The following is a 17,024-nucleotide window of genomic DNA, read 5'->3' as shown; positions in this document are numbered from 1 at the left end:
ATCTGATAAATAATTTACATCATGAAACAATACCGTTATGAAAATCAGATATTCGCTTTAATCTTACACACACTTTCTTAAGGGACTTACAGACTCCATTTCGGCTGCACATACATGCACAGTCCTCCCCGGGAGAGGAAGGAAAAAATTAATTTTCTAACACCTTCTGCTTTGGGAAACTGACTGGACTGGCTGGGGGGGAAGGGCTCTGAGCCCAAAACTTTGGGCTTCCGGAACTGCAGGGGGCCTTTCCAGGGTCTTATCTTGGAGTCTTGAGGGGGGAGGCGGGGGTGGTAGCCCACTTAATCATCTTCCGGCGAAATAGCCGAGCGCGATACTCTGTACGCAGTGGACCATCATCTGTCGAAAGGATTTCAAGCATCCTCCTTTCTTCCCATTTAGAGGTTCATCCACCCATATCCCCACGTTGTGCTGCTCCGGCCAGCTAAATTCGGTTCTGATCTCGAGAGTTAGAAAAAACAGAGGAGAAAGGATCGGGCCGTAGCATGCTGAGCGTGGAGCTATGCCAGGAGGTGTGAGAGAGGGGGGCGAGGGCGGCGCACCAAGCGAGCGCTCGCGCCCCAGCTCCGCGGCTCCTGCGGCCGTCGCTCAGCCCCCGCCCCCTCGCTCCCTCGCGGACCCCCGCCCGGCAGGCGGGAGGGCAGCGCCCGCGCCGCCGAGGCTGGGCTCGGGCTGTCGCGCTCGTCCCCTGCTGCTCTGGCCGTCCCCAGCCGCCGCCTCCTCCTCCCACTCCCTCCTCCCCGGCCGGGCTTTGGAGGCGATTCCCCTCTAGCGACCGAGCCGATCGCTTCTGGGCGGGCGGCGCTTTGTCTGCTCCCTCCAGCGAGGCTCCGGGCCCGGCGCCGGGTCTGCAGCGGCCGCCGCTGCAGCGGGAGCCCGGCAGCGCCTTCTCGCGCCCCCGGGGGCCGCGCCCTCTCCCTACCGAGGCGCCGGGGGACGGCGGCCCAGCCACTCACCGCCCGCGTCCCGCGCACCAACGCCGCTGCCGCCGCCGCCGCCGCGGGAGAACCGGCCCGGTCCGAGGCAGGCAGCCCGGCGGGCAGTCGGGCGGGGACGGCGGCTGCTGCGGGTCTGGCAGCGCGCACGCCACCCCGCAGACGCACCCAACGCCTCCTCCGTGCGCTGCGAGGATGGAGCAGCCGCCCCGGCCGCGGACTGGCGCAAGGTAAGGTGTAGCCGCCTGTTGCTTTTCGCCCAGCGCCGCGTTGGCCCCTCTGCCCGGGTACCTAGGCCGTCCCTCTCCGGAACCCGTAGAGAAGAACCATCATCACCCCATTTCTGAGCCGTGTCCAACCCCCAGGCTCCCCGGCGCAGATCCTTGGAGAGACCCCCTTCCTGGCGAGTGGCGGGAGGTGGGGGGTGTCGACCCTCTTTGCTCGCGTGCCGCTGGCTGCAGTGCCACAGTCTGCAAACTTTTGTGCCCCCTCGCTGCGCGGCGCTCAGCCAGCGCGCGCAAGTTGCACAGCTAGTTCTCGCTCGCGCCCTTCCCCCATACCCCCCCCCACCCCCCGCCTCGCCGGAGGCATCTGTCTATTTCTCTGTGTGTTCTTGCCAGTCGACTTTTCGCTTCCTGCAGAGGGGCCAGGGTCTGGGACCCAGAGGTGCTCATCCTGCCTGTAGGGGTTGAGTAGGAGCCGAGAGGGTGAAATAGAATCGGTGGGACGTGGCGGGGGGGGGGTGGGGAGGCTGCCCCCTCCCCCCGCCCCGGGGCTCCGTCCGGCGCGGCGGGAGTCGGTCGGTTCTCCCGTGTGCCACCCCCAACTCGGTCATGAAACCCTCGGAGTGGTTTGCGGCTGTGCGCCGTGGGAAGGCAAGTGCAGATCCGGGTGGGTGAAGTAAGTGGTTTTGGGGGGGGCAAAGGTGGCCGGCGGGGTGTTGGGGGGGCGGTGGGAGGAAGCTGGAGGTGGAGACGGATCGGGTTGAGGGGAGACCAAAAGCTCGGCTCAAGTGGGCGAGGGGCCGGCTCCCCAGCCGTCTTCTGGGAATCTGAGTGTGGAGGGCACCGACTCGGTGTGTAAATACGGCTGGGGGAGGGGGCAGGTATCCGGGGAAGCGCCGGGGGGCCGATCCCAGCCGCCGAATGCTGGGCCCGGGGGTGGGGGGCGTGGGAAGGCCGGCTTCTGGATGCCTGGACTGGGGCGATCTCCGTCTCCGGGTGGAACAGACCGTGTCCGTTGGCGTCTTGGGCGGTGACTGAGTGGTCGGGGTGGGGGGGTGGGGAGGGAGCGCTTTCCCAGCTCCAGGAGGACCCCGCGTCCCCTGTTCCCCAGCACCCGCGGCTGCACCTTTCCCCTTCTGCAGCCCTGCCGGCCGGCCCACGCCCACCCTCCAGCCCGGCGCCTGGGAGTTCGGGGTGTTTCCGCAGCCGCGGGGTGGGAAGGGGATTCCGGGACTCCGGGGGGAGGCTTGTGTGCTGCTTGGGGAGTGTCCCCGGCGCCTGGGCTTGGAGACCCGGGTCCCAGGCAGTGGGAGGACGGCGCAGGGGCCGCGGCTGCAGCGCCAGCCCCCTCCCCCGCCTCCCGCGCCTCCCCCCTGGGCGGAGCGAGCGACCCGGGGAGCCCCGAGCCCCCCGGGCGGCTCTGGAGCACTGATCTCGGAGGGGATGCGGCGAAAGGCGGGGCGCGGGGCGAGGGGGTGCGGGCCTCCGGGGAGGGGAGGCCTGGCTCCTAGACCCGGGGCCCCGGGCAGAGGGAACTCTGTCCACCTCTCTGCTCCCAGGTAGACCCTCTGGGCTGTTTCAGACGTCTTGGTGGATGAGGGAAGGCGAGCCCCTTTCCTCTTTGGCATCCAGCAATCTGGTGGGGAAGGCCACTGGGAGGAGGGTCCCTAGAGTGCTGTGAAGAAGGGGAGCCCCCCTCACCCCGCGGCCCCGCGGAGGCCGTTGGGGAACTCTCTAGGCTATCAAAGGCCTGGCAGCTCCTGGTTTAACCCTTCCTCTCTGAGGAGTGCACGCCCCTCTCAAAGTGGCGCCTTTGGCTGAGACTCCGGTCCCGGGTCGCTTCCTCCCGGCTGCAGAGAAGAGGGGTTTGAATATTGCCTGGGTCTGGAGCGCCCGAAACCCTCGGGTCGTCCCTAAGCAGCTCTCCCACGTGCAGGCGCGGAGGGGGACCCTCGTCTCGTCCCTGCGGTTCCCCTGCAGACATTTCTGGATCCGAGCTAAGAGAAAGCAGAGCTCCGCGCAGACCCCTCTTTTGGGCCCCAGGCTTTGCAGACCCTTCTGGAAGAGACTCCTCCTCAGGGAGGAGTTCTGAGCTGGGTCATTCCCTTCCATCCAGAGTCCCCCTGTGGCCGCGCGCTCCCTGCCTCCGGAAGGCAAGCTCCAGAGCCCCAAGCAGCTGTCGGGGGCGGAGGGGGGGGGGGATGCCCTGGGACCGGGCTGGGATGCAGCTTCTGAGCGCCAAAGCCACACCCCACAGGCCCGCTTTGGTCTCTTCCGAATTCCCAGGCTGGTCAGGTAGGATCCTAGAATTAAGTCCCTCGCTCAAGCTCACCATTGAGCTTTTGACTCCCAGGACCTGCTTCTCGCTGGATGCTTATGGCCTGGTTTGTGTTCTGCTCCCTTGCTTTGCTTGTAGAAAGAGACGGAACATGTCCTTTGGTTGCTGTGGGTCTTGTGGCGGGCAGGCTTTTCCTAGTTGCAGGAGAACAGGGCTTCCCTCCCAAGGTGCCGGGTCCCTGGAGCCCTCAGGCTTCAGAAGTTGCGGCGCCGGGCTCAGTTGTTCCCTGTCGTGTGGAATCCTCCTGGACCAGGGAGAGAACCCGTGTCCCCCATGTTGGCAGCCAGATTCTCAACCCCTGGGCCACCAGGAAAGTCCAACTGCTGACGGAGGACTTAAAATTCGCACCAAGGTGCTTGTGCAGGTTGCTGGGGAGCTCTTCTGAGAGGCCAGGTAGCAGGGACAATGGTCCACACTGGCCTTTACCCTGTGCCAGGCTCTGATGGTTTCCTGGGCACAGCCCTGCTCACAACCCTGGAGGAGAGTTATTTTGAAAACCAAGCGGTGGAGAAAGTAATCGGTTCGCTCCTTGTCACCCAGCCAGTAAGTAGCTGGACAGGTTAGTTTTGGGTGGAGGACAGTTGGTGTGTCCCTGCTTTGAGCCCCACTTGTTCCCAAAGATCCTTTGGCCACAGGACGTGGGTGAGGCCCTAGTCTTCTACTTCAACCCGGAGCCGTGTGGGCAGCGCCATGCTGGCCTGTGAGGCTCCTGGGGCTGTGACACTGATCGGTCCCTTGGGGCGTACCTCGGCAGGGTGGGATCCTGGCTCTGAAGCAGATTTAGGGAGTTGGCCACCGGCACTGGACTTCTTTTCTGATTCTTTTGGAGAGTGTGCGTGGTAAGTCGCTTCAGTCATGTCTGCCTCTTTGCGACCCCATGGACTGTAGCCCGCCAGGCTCCTCTGCCCATGGCATTCTCCAGGCAGGAATATTGGAATGGGTGGCCATGCCCTCCTCCAGGGATCTTCCAGACCCAAGGATCGAACCCGTGTCTCTTATGTCTCCTGCATTGGCAGGCAGGTCTTTACCACTGGGAAGTGCCACCTGGGAAGCCCCTTTGTAAAAGTGAGGAGATACGGAAGGGGGGATATGAGTGTGAGCAGGGTCTGATCTAGAGACACAAATTGTAGGCACTGGATTCTGCAAGAGTCTATTTCTCATGACTGAGTCACAGAATATCAGAGCGAGAGCCTTCTCAGATCTGTCCCTCCCAGCCCGGAGGCGGAAGGATATTCCCTGATGAAGGTCATTTTGGTGTGTTTCTAGCACCGCTAGTACTAGAACCACTGTCTTCTGACCCTTGGTTGAAATAGCCCATGTTGGTGCATGCATGCATTGGGTTCACTGCGGTTGTTTCTCAGCACCTTAAAATTAATTTGTGAAAAATTGATTAGGGGAAAACTGTATTTAAAAAGTACAGCTCTTCGCTAATTTGGCATAAATGCCTCCATCTGCATAACCAGAAAAAAGCCGCGATTGTAGAGTGGTTAAACCACCACAAATGTATGTCTTTTGCCAAAAATGCAGTAGACCATTTATAAATCTTCTGGTAAAAGACTAACTGTGCAGCCTTTTCAATAATTCTAAAGAAAATTAAAGGCATTCTCAGTCATTTTAGCCAGGTCCTTCTGTCCAGTGGAGTGGGTATGTCTTCCCCCACCCGCTGGTATTTGTGAAAATAAGAGAAAATGTCGGACCTCAGAGGGAAAAATCCTTTTGCGTCCTATGAAGCGATTTGGTATTATTCCTCTTGGATTTCTGATCATTGGTTTCTGATTTCTGATCCTAAACTTTAGGCTGCTGTCAACTTGAGGCAAAAACCACATCTTTCTGGTGGACATATCTGGGGCTCAGAAATAGACATACTTGGGGCTCAGAAATGGGAAATTATTCTTTGCCATGTCTCACTCACTGAGCCCTTTTAACAAAGGGGACTTTCTCTAGCAGTTTGGGCATTCCTTATGCCCCTCGGTGTTCTTGTAGGACAGAATTCTGATTCCTAAGAACATCCCCTGTCTTCTCCCCTGCAGCTACAGTATCAAGATGCTCTTCCCCTGGAGCTGAATCAACAAAAAGTAAACAGAGAGGAAATTGGGAAAGCCTGTTTCTCAGAGTCACACTGAGGCGGGGGAGGTAAGAGTTGCAGGCAGATGGTGGAGATTTGGTGCCTTTTATGTCCCCTGGAACCAGCTTTGCACCCCCGTTGCTGTGACAAGCCAGGGTGGAGGCCCTTGGGCAGCAAGGACAGCCATGTGGGGGTGAGGCAGGGGTGGGGGGGATGGACAGAGGCTTCGGAGACAGAGGGCTTTGGTGGGCCCTGCCCGATGCTGTCCTTCCGGCCTTCCCTCCTGCCCATCTCCTCAGTCCGCCCTTAGGGCTGGTCTGACTGATCTGAATCCCAGAGTCCGCTGTTACCTCAAGGGAAGCATTCGCTTTCTAGAGAGTTCATTAGAAACACATATTGTTTTTACTATAAGTAGGGAAAAGTATGTCGCGATGTCCGCAGGGAGCGCCCTGAACCTCAAATCATCCCAGAAGGGTGATCTTCTGAAGGAGGGGCAGCTGCTGTAGCTGGATTCCTGCAGTGTTGGAGCAGTGGCATTGAAATCAGGCGCGACAGCCTCCCAGAGAAGGGGTCTCTTTCAAGAACCACAGGAGGCAGACGCTGCTCACCCCTGGGCGGACATCCTGGTTTCCAGTTCCTAGCTTTTCAGGCGTGCCAGGGGAGTTCCTTGTCTCTTTGTCCCGCGTATGTGGTCCACATCCCCTCTGCTAACTCACGCACTCACTGCCCGAGGCCCACACAGCTCTTCTACAGGGACAGCTCATTGGGGGTATAGTTATCTTAAACCATATAAACACAAGTTTGTTGACAGAATAACTATTATTATTGAGCAATATGCTCTGGGAAGAGGTCATGAAACACATGAACCTTTTTACTTGGAACACAACGAGTAACTATTTTTACACAATACATAGTAAGAATTAAAATTCTCAGTGTTGGTGAGATAGTTAAAAATAAGAGAATCAAGAACCACAGCATCTAAATTTGACCTGTTTTTATTAACAAGAGAATCCGAATAATAAGGATCTGTGGAATTTGAAGGTGATGACAGGGGAAAATAAGGAAAAGAAAATATAGCCAGGTAGAACCTGAGAAGCTATTTCTTCGTTGGCTTTATTTTAAATAAAAATATAATATCTTAATCTAGATTTAAATAATCCACAGATTATTTAGATTTAAATAATCTAAATATCTTCAGATTGTGGCATGATGAGCTTTATCCTACAAGTGGTTGGGAACCATAACGGCAGCTCTTAGGTCTGACATACTGGTATATACCTATCTGTGCTTTATAAAAACTTGGTGAATTAATGCATCACAACATGATGAAATGGCCATTTGAGGTAAGAATGAAGTCTGCAGCCTTCTCAATACCCGACAAGTTTGGACTATATTTTCCCAAAGTGAGTAAGTTAAGGGTAAGGACTGTATAATATTTAAATTTTTTTTAAAAAAATATGAATTAAATATTGAAAAGGGCTTCCCAGGTGTTGCCAGTGGTAAAGAACCCACCTGCCAATGCAGGAGACTTAAGAGACGCAGGTTCGATCCCTGGGTTGGGAAGATCTCCTGGAGGAGGGCCTGGCAACCCACTCCAGTAATCCTACCTGGAGACTCCCATGGACAGAAGAGCCTGGTGGGCTACAGTCCATAGGGTCGCACAGAGTTGGACACGACTGAAGTGACTTAGCATGCATGCATGTACAGAAAAAGAACCACTCTGATAAAGACTTTTTTCTTTTGGAGGATAAATTAACAGATATTATAAAATTTATGGTTTCAATTTCTCCTAAACTCTCTGAGCTGCTTTTTATATTAATACTTGTCCAGGGACAGGTTTTGAAAAAAGGATTGGAGACAGTGTTTGAAAAAGGATTTGTGCCTTTTAGTAGAAGTAAAATGGGAACAAATATAAAAAATAAAAAAATATAATATTGTGAGTCACTTTTAAGCATGGAGTAACACAAATCTAGATCGGTTCCTTTTTTCTTTTTTCCTGCCTTCTTTCCCTCTTCTTCTTTTCTTTAGATCATTGATAGACTTTTCAGTCTGCATATAAGTCAGTCCCTTGCTGGGGGAGATGGCTGTTTCAGGACACAAATTTCCCCTGGTGGGAGGAGGAAGAAGGCACCAGGGCCCTTGTATATTTGTCCAGAGCTATAGCACAAAGGTCCTTAAGTCACTGACTTCTCCTCGAGTCTGCCCTCAGTTCTGATCTAGAAAAGCAGTGCTTGTATAGGCCTGCATACAGAGGGCTCACCCGGGTAGCAGTGACTAAGCAGGATCCTTTGTGTGGCTACACTGGGAATTTATGCTCTGCGAGGAATCCTGGCCCCAGCTTGCTGACCTTCCCTAGACATCTGGTCATGAGGGATTATCAAGCAGGAATGCTTGCCATCCTTTCTACAGAGTACATTTAAGCTTGGGTTGTCAGAGTTATAGCATCTCCTGCTGTGGAGTGTTTGAGACTCATTTATTTGGGTGGGCAGTCTGTTTTTTAGTTGCTTCTCAAAAGCATTTCCTATCAACAGAATGAATACCCTGCCCCAGTGAAAGATAGTAGGCAGACCCTTGGTGCACAAATCATCTGCTACAAAACCTATGAAAAAAGGAAGGCTGAGGGCCCGCTGGGTCAGGAGGCCCAGGAGAGAGGTCCTGGAGAAGCATTGGAGGAGAGGGTAGGAGACAACGGGGGTGGGAGGGGGCAAGCATCAGGGTAAATGGACCACCCAAAGGAAGAGGGCCCAGCGATCAGCAGAGGAAGATGAACAGATACTTGGTTTAAGCCAAACCCAACGGATAAAGAAAGGCATAAAAATAAGAGAAGATTAAGAAAGCTAATGGGAATGCTCAAGGCCTGGAGAGGAGGTGCGCAAGCTGTCAGGGTGCGCCTGCGTAATTCCTCAAGGTCTGGATCAACTTAGTGGCAGGGTGAGAGCTCACCCAGAGGTCAGAATTTCTTTCCCATGTCCTCTGTCCTTGGCGAAGGTGGCTTCTGCAACACCAGGCCAAAGCCTCTTAATCTTATTTATGCCATGGTGCCCTTTGGCGGTCTGACAAGTATAGGGACCCTAGAATGATGCGTTTCAACGTACACATTGCAATACGTAAGATTATAACACAAATCTTATTGAGACCATTTTTCATGCTACATAAACCACTGTGACCTACTAGCATCAGTGTAACAAGATCAGACATAGACCAATAATTGGGTGAGCGTGATGCTGCCTTGGGAAACTGCAGGCCTGAACCATGATAGGAAAACGTCCCATTAGTATGTTTGGGTGACAGCGTCGCTGGTAAGCGTACTCCGCCTAAAGTTTGTGGCTTGCATTTATAGGAGAATGAAATGCTACATTGTAGCTTGTTGTTGGGAAGCACATTCATGACTGTTGTCCTATTCAAGTTCATGGATTCTTGGAATTCTGTTGATAGATGCCTTGGAGAAGTCTGTGGCTAGGGTGACCACAGACGATCGGGTACTTTCGAGAAAGAAAGGGAGCCTAGTTGTTGCTGTACAAAGTGGGTGTGAATTGGGATGGGCCTGGGCAAATGGTAACAGAAGGTCCCTCCTCTGCTATCCACCACTTCCCTGGTGGCTCAGATGGTAAAGTGTCTGCCTGCAACATGGGGGACCTGGGTTCGATCCCTGGGTTGGGAAGATCCCCTGGAGAAGGAAATGGCAACCTACTCCAGTTCTCTTGCCTGGAGAATCACATGGACAGAGGAGCCTGGTGGGCTACAGTCCATGGGGTTGCAAAGAGTCGGACATGATTGAGCAGCTTCACTTTCTTTCTTTTCTTTCTTTCAGCTGCCATCACCTCCCCAGGGTCTCTCTTCCCAGATCAGTTTTCCCTTCTCTGGCCCAAGGGATTGTCATTATCTGCCCTATTCCCAGGGGTCACGGTGGTGGCTACTGATGGGCTTTGGGAAGTGGAGAACAACTCTAGCTGAAAGAAGCCACGAGGCAGGCCGCAGCCAGGCTGGAGGAAGCCTTTGTAAGGACTGGACAATGGGCTTCCTTGGAATAGCTGCAGCCTCTGGGTCCTGGCTGGGTGAACGCTGGCCTGCATTTCAGTTCCCGATTGCTGCCTTGGCCAGATGTCCTGAAGCCTTGGCCAATTTCACTTGAAGCGAGGCTGAATTATTAGACTACGGTGCAATTCAGCAGAAAGTTTCACCTTCTCCAACAATCTTCTTTTTTTTTTTTCTCCAAAGCAGAGCTGCCACAATGGCTTTGCAAGGTTCACTTCCTGTCCCTGCCCATCTTACTTACCAGGAAATGGCCTCAGTGCAGGCAGGTGGAGGGAGGCCCTGTGGGAAGAGGCCAGGACCTGGAGAGTTCTTAGACTGGATCATAAGACTTCGAGTGAGGGAGGTGGACCGAGGTCACAGCGTGTTCCCTGAGCAGATGGCTCGTGTTGTCCTGTGCTGGGGGAAGTGACAGCAGGTCCCTGTTTCTGGAGATTGCCTTGTGTCTGTCTGTTCCAGCTGGTGAAGTGGAACCAGCTCGGTAGAAAAAAAAAAAAGACTCTTCTAAGAAAACCTTTGACTCTGCAGGGGGTACACAGCATCTCAGAAACATCGTCTTTATGTGCACGTGGATTATTCGATAGGAGAAGGCAATGGCACCCCACTCCAGTCCTCTTGCCTGGAAAATCCCATGGACAGAGGAGCCTGGTAGGCTGCAGTCCATGGGGTCCCGAAGAGTCCGACACGACTGAGCGACTTCACTTTCACTTTTCACTTTCCTGCATTGGAGAAGGAAATGGCAACCCACTCCAGGGTTCTTGCCTGGAGAATCCCAGGGATGGCGGAGCCTGGTGGGCTGCCATCTATGGGGTCGCACAGAGTCGGACACGACTGAAGTGACTCAGCAGCAGCAGAGTATTAGACCGGGAGCGGGGCAGCTGGCTCTCGGTCCAGCTTTGGACCTTACCAGCTCGGGGTCTTTGGGCTGGCTAAGACGACTGCCTTTTGCTCTCCTTCCTCTGTGAGGGGGTGTTTGGGAGCCAGCTGGTTTCTAAAGCCCCTTCCAGCACTGTGGTCTGCACTGTGTCGTTTATACTCTCCAGACCAGGCTCCCTCTGTAAGATGGTTCTGGCTCATTGCTTTGGGCCGCCTTCCTTAGGTAGCACAGATCCAGCAGTGACAGGTGGAGACTCCCCAGCACCCCGAGGGGCTGCGACTCCAGTGAGGGGATGGAGGAGAGGAAGCCAGGGACAGGGATGGAGCCGGGAAGGAGTGGGACGGTTGATAACTGTTCTCGAAACAAGAGTCATTGCTCAGGAGAGACAGAGGAGGAGCTCCTGAAGCGTGTGCTCATCTGCGTCTAACCCTTCATAACCGTGGTGTCACGTCTTTCCCTGCTGAAAACGGCTCAGGTGCTCCGGGTTGCCTCTAGAAGAAGTAGATCCTTATGATGCTTTCTGTGGGTCCTCCCTCACCTGCCTGTGTCTTCAGCTGGCATTTTCCATTTCTGCACCCTGAGGCATTCAAGCTGGTGTGCTCCTACTACTTAGTACTAGATAGTAAGTGTGTTAGGCTTCACACCTCTTCTCTCAAGCTCTGCACTGGGTGGGGTCATACGGTAGCTTGCCGTCAGCTGTGGTCAGCGAGCTACACCCCAGAAACTGACTGCCATTCTAAAGCAGGGCAGTCTTTCCGGAGAGTCTACTGTTAAAAATGACTAGCTCACACCACACCCCTGCCCCCACCCGAAGACTACAGTTCCTGCCACGAAAATGCCTCCATCTGCTGTTACCAACTCCTGACAGCTCATCTGTCTTTCTTTCCTTCTCTCTTGCTTTCCCTTCTTCTTTCCCTCCCTTCCTTCTATCTAAGTGTCCATGCAATCCACCTTCTCATCCAGAGGTCGCCAGACTCCATTCTCTTGCCTCTTCTGCTGCGTAACGGTTGAGTCAGGAAATCTGGGAGGCTGTCCTAACTTTTAACATTTAACACACCCCGGTTTTCTCTACATCAAATGGGTATAACTGGTCGTCGTGAGGCTAAAGTGAGTTAGTATGCATAAGGCACCTTGAATAGTCTCTGATGCATGGTAAGTCTTTGATTTTAGTGTCGATCACCACCTTGGGGATTGCTTGCTCTGTACCCCAGGACTGAATAGTGCACGTATGGTCCAATAAAACAAGCACAGGAAACTGTCAGAGAGACTTAAACAAAGCCTGGTTAGCTCTTCCAGGCATATCGGAATGGACTTTAAGGAGCCAGGGGCATTTGAAGCGAATCTAAAAAGGACATGATAAAAACCCATGTAACTGGCAAGACAGGTGGCAGCCTCTCAAGAGAAGGAGGGTCCCGTGACCAGAGGCGCCGAAGAGAGAGCAGCACGGTGTGTGAGGCTTTGTGTGGCTGAGTGTGAGCCGGTGGGATGAGTAGGGCTTTGATCATATCTGGGTTATGGGCGGAGTGCCTCGAGGTCTCCTCTTAGCCCTGCCTTCCTGTTGCCCGCAGCAGCACAGGTCTAAGCTTTGGATTTTCCAAAAAAAAGTCAGACTTCTGGATTCACATGCAAAAGCTCCTAATGTTTAATGGTAGAACTAATTCAATTTAAAACATAAGCAAAATAAACAAAGCAAAGCATATCCAGAGGCTGTATCCAATCTCCTGTAAGAGATGGTGACTCCAGATCCCCAAACTGTGCCCCGAAAAGGTTGCAGTTGAACACTGGACCCAATTTTGAATGTGGTTCTGACAGTCACATCACTGGTGGTTCAGCTGGTAAAGAGTCTGCCATCAGTGCAGGAGACCCGGGTTCAGTCCCTGGGTCGGGAAGATTCCCTGGGGAAGGGAATGGCGCTTCACTCCAGTATTCAAGCCTGGATAGTTCCACGGACAGAGGAGCCTGGAGGGCTAGAGTCTATGGGGTCGCAAGGAGTCCGACAGGACTGAGTGGCTAACACCGAGAGTCGCTATGTGGCCACAGGTGAGAGACCCTCAAGGTCTCGGAGCTCTGGTTCTCTGCCACGTGGCTCTGCTGTTTCTTATCCTACTGGCCTTGCAGTGAGGAACCTTTTGGACTACGGAGATAAAAGCCCTTGCAAAGTACCAGACACGGGTTAGAGTTGGGCCTGGGGCCCTGCGTGCTGTGGGCAGAGCCCCGCCCTCAGTACCCCCAAGCCTGATCCCATCTCATTCATCCAGAGCTTCCTGGGTATCCTCACCTGCCTTTTTAATTTTAACGATTGATGGGGGAAGAGAAATGTAGGAGTGTTTTTTCTCCTTCATTCTGTTAAAAACTTCGCAAGGAGCTTGACATGCCATTTGGAAAGGCTGGATGTCACAGATCCAGCTGAGAGCTATTCATTGCTTCTGCTTGGATTCAAGAGTGTGGGGAAGAGGGGGCACGCGGCCTGCACGCCGTGTGTGGTGACTGTTCCTTCGAGGTGCAGTCAGCCCTGCGAGGTGTCAGTCGGGGTCATGCCAGGATCTGCACTTACACGTGTGCCGTTTCCTCTCTTTCGAGTCCTTTCGATTCCAGGTTGGCTTTGGCAACGCAGGCTTTTACGGAAATGATCATACCTTAAGAGGAGAGTAGAATTATTTCTAGCTGAGGGAGCTTGGTGGATGCTGGCTTCTGTACAGTAGAGAGGTAGACAGGCCCCCAGCCTACTTCATCAGGCCTGGTGAAAAGCACTCTGTCACTGCAGCTTTGTGAAAACTGGCTTTCCTGGTGGTCCCAGATGGTAAAGAATCTGCCTGCAACGCGGAAGCCCCAGGTTCTATCCCTGGGTCAGGAAGATCCCATGGAGGAGGGCATGGCAGCCCACTCCAGTATCCTTGCCTGGAAAATTCCATGGACAGAGGAGCCTCGTGGGCTACACTCCATGGGATCACAAAGAGTCGGACACGACTGAGCAACTAACACTTTCTTTTCAGGCTGATTATATGCCTTGAATCCTGTTGTTACTCCAAATCTGTGTTATCTATATTCAATTTCGTGGCATTTCCTAATTGAACTTGATCAGGAGACACTTCAGAGTTGCAGGTGGGCCCTGAAGTCAGGACAGCTGTCTTTGAAAATTGTATCAGAGCTAGATTCTGGCCCCACTGCAGAACACTGCCACCTCCGCTCCGGGAGCTGACCTGTGCCTTGGTCTGCCTCAGTCTCCAAGCTCTAAGCCACCTGGGCCCTCAGGACTGAGGTGTCTGATGCCACTGTGGCTCTCACCCCCTGTCGGTGCCTCTTCCTCACCAACCTCTGCGGGAGGCCAAGGGCTTACTCTTCCGAGGTGGATATGAAACCCTTGCATGCGTGTGTGCATGCTAAGTCGCTTCAGTGTGTCTGACTCTGCGACCCCATGGACTGTAGCCTGCCAGGCTCCTCTGTCCATGGGATTTTCCAGGCAGGAATATTGGAGTGGGTTGCCATTTCTTCCGGAGAAGGCAATGGCACCCCACTCCAGCACTCTTGCCTGGAAAATCCCATGGACAAAGGAGCCTGGTGGGTGGCAGTCCATGGGGTCGCTAAGAGTCGGACACGACTGAGTGACTTCCCTTTCACTTTTCACTCTCATGCATTGGAAAAGGCAATGGCAACCCACTCCAGTCGCATCTCTTACATCTCCTGCATGGGCAAGCGGGTTCTTTACCACCAGCATCACCTGGGAAGCCCTACGAAACACTTAGGTCTATAGAAATTAACATTATGGGTCAAATAGCATATTTACTGTGAAGGAGATGTTGGAGCCACAACCCCTAATGTGATGTTGTTTGGAGATGGGACCTCTGGGTGGTGATTAAGGTTGCGAGAGGTCAGGAGGATGGGGCCAGACAGTGAGAGTTTGCTTCCTCTCTTTCCACGGACATACACCCAGGAAGGGCCACGTGAGCATACAGGAAGAACAGGGTCTTCTGTGACCCAAGGAGAGGGCCCTCACCAGACACTGCCCATGCTGGCATGTGATCTTGGACTTCCAGTCGCCAAAACTGGGAGAAACAAAATTCCTGTTGCAACCCAGTCTATGGTAGGAGGTTGCTATAGATTAGCCTGGTACCTAGCCACTTTGTGAAACATCTCTGGGAAAAGATGTGCCTTCTTCATAGCATGGTATCTCCTGCTCACTGCCAGCTTGGCGCTTAGTAGGCATGCAGTAACTTCTTGTCGAATGAAAGAATGAATGAACACTGCTGAATGAAGCGGGAGACGTTCAGTTGATAAACGAACATTTGGAAAACAGGTCATTTGAGTGTTGGAAATTTCCTGCAATTGTGGTTTTGGAGATGAAGGAAAAATAATTCTTGTAGAGAAGAAGCTGTGAGTAGTCTGAGTTGTTTCCTTGTTCACCCCACACAAGGTCTCCTGGACCGATTCTCCATAAGAAAATGCTGAGTTAAGCTGCTGACCTACCAACACATCATTACCTTTAGTTTAGTCAAGTAACAAAGAAAGATCATTTTAGGACCTCAAAATTGGAAAGGACTTCCAAGGTCCTTTTTCACTGTAAATACCCAGTGGGCAGATTGTCATAGAAGGATGTGAATTTTTTCTGAGAACACGATGGCTCTTGGGGTCTTTCTTGTTCCTCCGGGAGATTCCCTCAGACGCTAGGAGGACTTTGCTCCACGGCTTTTGCCATTTGAGAATGGAGATGCTAGCTCCTCAAGATGCTCTTCATCTTTATTCATATCTGGGTGCAGATGAGTTCACAGTGTGTGGGTGTGGGATTGGAAGAGTCTGACGTGCTTAGGTAACAGTTGCCGTGTCAGTTGTGTAATGAAGACTATGTATTGACAATGTTGAATTGTAGGCTGAATCTTGTTTTTGGTGTTTAAAAAAAAAAAGAAGAATAAAATTTCTAAAAGCAACACCATCGTTTTTAAGCCAGGGGTGTTTCTAAATGTTGGGACAACACAGCTGAGAAATGTGGGTTTCCAGCATGCATCGCTTTCTTCTGCCCAGCCTGGTTTGACTGTGGAAGTCCCACTCAACTTTCTTTTGAATTGGAAGGTGCTGTACTGCTTCTAAATATACATTCATGTTGTACTCAGCCGATGAAGGGAAGTAGCTTCAGAAATAACAGGTAAAATTTTAATTCACTTTTCATATTGAGGGTGGAAGAGCCAGCTGGTTTCTAAGAACAATTAATGGCATTTTACTGAATTACTAGGAAGTTACTGTTTGCTCCACAGGTTCCAAAATCTCTCAGTCATCGTCAGCTTCCAGGGCTTTCTCAGGTGAAGCTGTGCACCATCGCTTCTGTATACAGCCACGTTCCTTTCTCTGCCTTTGCTGTGTGCTGGCAGGAATAGGGACTGAAATACAGAGAGACTTCCTGCTACTCATTTGTGGGCCGAGAAGGCAGTGTGAGGATGATCCTGATGGGCGCTAGGTAACACTGTGGATTCTACCAGAAGCAGGTGCCCTGAGTTAAAAACACATGGGGTATTGGAGTCCTGTAAGTCTTGGTTAAGGGGGTTTTAACTTTTTTCCCTGCTATGTATTCTTTTGGCTGTCTAGTGAAAGCTATGTATCACTTACTATTTTTTTTACATTTTATTTTGTTTAAATAAAATTTAAAATATTAATAAATATTAATGTTAACATTAATAATGTTATTTGTTTAAATAAAATGTAAAAAAAGTCAAAATGTAAAAGGTATTTAGAATTACTAAGAACAAAAAAAAATACAGAAACAAACTGATTTTCACAGAACTTACAACCTTATGCATGGTCTATATTGCTGCCCAATCTGTCACCATATTTTAAAAATTACTTTAAATAACACACTTTAATAGTTAGCTTAACCATCAGATGTGTTTGAATTTGCCTGGTAAAGACTTGTAGCTGACTCACCTATCATATTTCAAGAAACAAGAGTTACAAATTCTCATTTTTGCAAAACCCTAACAAATAATTTAAATAGCTGATTTCTTCCCGTGCATCCATGAAGGACAAGCAAGTGTAGACAGGTAAGACCATAAAGCATGTTCCGTGACTGGATCGCCAGGTGGAGAATGCACCTTATCCACAATGACCAGATTAGAAATTGACCAAGAGTTGCCTCTGTGTTATGAGGTGCTATGCATGTGTGCATGCTGGGTCGCTTCAGGCGTGCCCGACTCTTTGTAGCCCTGTGGAGTGTTGCTCGCCAGGCTCCTCTGTCCATGACATTCTCCAGGCGAGAAAACTGGAATGTGTCATCATGCTTTTCTCCAGGGGATCTTTCCGACCCAGGGATCTAACCCACATCTCTTAAGTCTCTTGCACTGGCAAGTGGGTTCTTCACCACTAGCGCCACCTGGGAAGCCCATGAGGTGCTATAGTCACGAAGAATTAACTACCATAAAGTTATGATGTGCATAAATCATATTTCAGGATTTCTGAAATAATTGTGTTGTGATGAGAAAAAAAAGCTGTGATTTTTATTGCTGATATCATAGGTCCTGATAATAGTAATGTAGTTTGTTGCTTGCCT

The 17,024-nt window shown here is 51.9% G+C and overlaps 1 protein-coding gene across 5 annotated transcripts in view; it reads left to right on the top strand.

Annotated features, from left to right (window-relative positions):
- The first annotated feature begins 465 nt into the window (after positions 1-465).
- LRRC3B (leucine rich repeat containing 3B) overlaps positions 466-17,024 on the top strand; it is a 94,298-nt gene continuing 77,739 nt past the window's right edge. The window contains exon 1 of one of the 5 annotated variants that reach the window (XM_069572834.1): positions 466-1,186. The gene's annotated coding sequence lies outside the window, so the exon portion shown is untranslated. Of the gene's footprint in view, positions 1,187-1,581; positions 1,848-1,944; positions 2,032-17,024 lie in introns of those variants that run through there. The other 4 variants (XM_069572835.1, XM_069572836.1, XM_069572837.1 and 1 more) reach the window with 4 other exon arrangements.

Source organism: Ovis canadensis, chromosome 26 (assembly GCF_042477335.2).
Source record: "Ovis canadensis isolate MfBH-ARS-UI-01 breed Bighorn chromosome 26, ARS-UI_OviCan_v2, whole genome shotgun sequence".
Lineage (NCBI taxonomy): Eukaryota > Metazoa > Chordata > Mammalia > Artiodactyla > Bovidae > Ovis > Ovis canadensis.
The sequence above is the reverse complement of the archived record's forward strand: the minus strand, read 5'-3'. Positions and strand labels throughout refer to the sequence as shown.